Raw genomic sequence first — 3,504 nt, forward strand, 5'->3', positions numbered from 1 at the left:
ACCGATCTTTTCAAAGCTGTTTGAAAAAGTCTTGTATTTGAGGATGGAAAATTTCATTGAAAAACATAATCTGTTAACACCACACCAGTTCGGTTTCCGTAAAAACAAATCAGTTGAATTAGCGTTGCTAGAGCAGAAAGAATATATATTAACGGCGTTTGAAAAGAAAGCAATAGTTGTTGGCATTTTTGTGGACTTTTCTAAAGCCTTCGATTTAGTTAACCATAACATTTTGCTGGAAAAATTAAGTAAGTAAGGAATACGAGGACAGGCACTAGCTCTTATGAAATCCTACCTATCCAATAGAACTCAAGTTGTGAAAATAGGTGCCTTTACATCGAAAGCTAGAGCTGTTAGTTGTGGAGTGCCGCAGGGAAGTATTTTAGGACCTTTACTTTTTAATCTCTGTCTGAATGATATCTTCACTATTAACCCTAAAGCAAAATTTATTATTTATGCAGATGACATTAGTAATTTTTTTGCTGGGAATGATATTAATCTTCTTGTTGAACAATGTAACAGTGCAATGAAATCCTTAGAGGAATGGTCGAGAGTAAATGCAATGAAGGTAAATGAAAGCAAAACAAAAGCGATTAAATTCAGGCCGAAAAACAAGCACATACCTCATCATCAAGATATAATAATAAACTCGCGATGCATCGCTTTAGTCGAGAATTTCAAATGTATGGGTGTCACCTTTTCCGCAAATATGTCCTGGGATAATCACTTCAAGCATGTTCTAAGCAAAATAAGTCAAATAGCTGGTGTAATAGGTCGTTTAAGGTATATCCTTCCCACACGCATCAAACGTTTGCTTTATCATTCACACTTTCAGTCACACTTGAACTATTGTCAATTAGTATGGGGAAACACAACATCCACTAATATAGAACACATCCACCTGTTACAGAAAAAGTATCTCCGACACACATATAATGCTTCTTATACTGCTTCCACCTCAACTTTTTTTAGCAACTCTGATGTAATTCCAGCTCACAATCTCTATAGATATCGCTTAAGCCATGTATATAAACAAGAAATCCACAGGAATATCAACAATATACGTAACCTATCCCAATTACAAGACAGAACTCCAAGTTACCTTACAAGACACTTCGAGGATTGGTCAGTACCAATGTCACGTTCAAGTTACGGGAAACAGTGCCTTAAGTACATAATACCAACGCTTTTGAATTATTATAATTTTGTCCGTTTTGACCTTTTCCCGGCAACCTACAAGGACCTCCGGCAGATGTATTTGGTTTCTATGTAATGTTATCTAGCCTTGCTGTTGCTTTCGTTTGAATTTGTAGAAGTGAGTTCCGCTGTTGTTTTCTGTTCTTTTTGTTTTCTGTTGTTTTCGTTTACGAGTACTAAGTCTGTATCATATTAAATATGTATGTATATGTTTGCATATCAAGAATATGGTACGTGTTGCCGCCACTCTGCCAAAATAAGGGATTGTGGACCCGTCAAGCGGTCCAAGGACAGCTTTTTTTCTACAATCCCCCCAACAGTATTTGAGGGCAAATAAAGATTTTCATTAAAAGCGGTGATATCGTACGCTTTATTCGTGATGGACGGTAAGAGGTGTTATAAATAAGATTCAAGCTCTACCGATCTCCCCAGAAGGAAAAAAGAGATGCCGCGCGTTAACTTCGCTGCAAGAGTGGAAATCGTGTTGTTAGTCAGGGAAGGCAGGTCACGGAGAAGCATTGCTGTCGATGTAGGGTGCGCAGTAGGGACCGTAACCCGCATTGAGCGTGTGTTCCTAGAAGAAGAGAGGATTGACGACGCGGAACTTAGATGACGTCCGAGATCCCTCAGTGAGGAGGAAGATCGGCTGATCGTAGCTGCCGCCTTCTGCAGTCCCCATACTGCCGCTGCCGAGATAGAGGAGGAAATAGGCATGCAGGCAGTGTCTTTGTGGGCGATTAGGAAACGGCTTCGGTCGGCAGAAATATACCTCCCCTAAAGTCGCGTCGCTTGCTGGAAGCTACGTATAACCACCCAAAACGAATGACTCCGCCTCGAAATTGACACAACCCACCTCGCTTGGACTACAGAATATTGGAGGGCAGTCGTATTATCGGTTGAATCGACTTTCTCCATGAAGTGGGACAAGCAGCGGCCAGTCTGTAGGCGGTTGGGGCTCGGTCAGTGGCTGCAGTATGGTTGCATTTCGAGCCTTCAGCGTGACGGCGCCGCCACAACCACGTGGTCGGTCATGTGGTACGGAGCAGCTGCCGACGGCGCGGTGCCGTGGCTGGTCACGTGAACAGCCAAGTGGTTGGTCACGTGGTGTGGAGCAGCTGCTGCTGCCGGCGTCGCGGCGCGCCGACGAAACCGAGTTTCAACAGCAGTGCGCATGCGCCGTGTCAAGTGGGACGAAGATGAAGGAACGCCCAGAGAAACGGTGCGGCGAGAGACTGACTTTGCAATTCAACTGAGCGAGTTCCAATCGGCCAGATATAGCTATCGCGTAACTAAAGATTTAACCAGAGCTAATCCACCACCATTTTTTTTTATCGGCAGTCACCCCATGGCGAGAAGTTCATGCGTCCAGTGACTATGGCCAGTGCTTCTTTTCGAGTGAAATGCATCTAGTGCTCCAGCTATTGCTATACTCTTTCATCGCTAACAGTTCATCTGCGTGCATTCAGAGGTAGCAGTCTCATCTTCAACACTTCGATTTATGAATTGCTAAGGTGAAGGTAACAAATTGCACTCTTTTACTCCGCTCTCACAATGAGAAGTTCTTGGAAAATGAAAACTCAGCTATTGTAAGGCATTTGCGTAGTGGTATTTATTTTTTGAGTGAGTCGCAGTTCGCGAAGCGGTGGCATTGGGCTAAAGCGTCCGCCTGACATAAGGGAGGTCCCGCGTTGGACCCCTCTGCCGACGTGTTTCCTAAAGGGCACAATACTTCCCCCGGCGTGGTGTTCGACTCTTCTCGGTCAAGTACTAGGGAAAATGGTCTTCGACCAAACATTTGTGCTGAAGAACCAGAGATTCGTTCCGCTGTCGAGCAACGCTAATTGCGCGTCATGCGGTAAAAGCCCACTTGTGGCCATTTCTTGCTGTGGCCTTTTCAATGGAGCGAACGTCGTTCTATTAGCGTGTGCTTTTTTATACGTCTTTATTTCTGCATAAAATAGGCCTAGCCTTGCGGCAGAAATGAGGGGCTTCATGGGGGTGGGGGAGGGGGAGGGGGAGGAGGGCCGGTCTCCACTTCTTCTTCGAAGTGGTGTGGTCCTGTGGTCGGCTCTGCGAAGAAACGGCCAGGCCCTTCTTCTTCCTGGAAGTATAGGAGAAAAGCCCGCCAGAGCCGGAGTGCGTCCGATGATCCGATGTGTAATGGTGGATCGACCCATTCCTGCAAGGTGCCAGGTCGGTGCCCGCCCAGGGACTGAAGTGCTCGCTCCCGCACCACGTCAAAAGCAGGGCAGCGCCACAAAAAGTGTTCGGCCGTGCCTCTGGCCGTGCATGCCGGGCATTGAGGGG

The sequence above is a fragment of the Amblyomma americanum genome, chromosome 11 (genome assembly GCF_052857255.1).
Source record: "Amblyomma americanum isolate KBUSLIRL-KWMA chromosome 11, ASM5285725v1, whole genome shotgun sequence".
NCBI classification, from domain to species: Eukaryota; Metazoa; Arthropoda; class Arachnida; order Ixodida; family Ixodidae; genus Amblyomma; species Amblyomma americanum.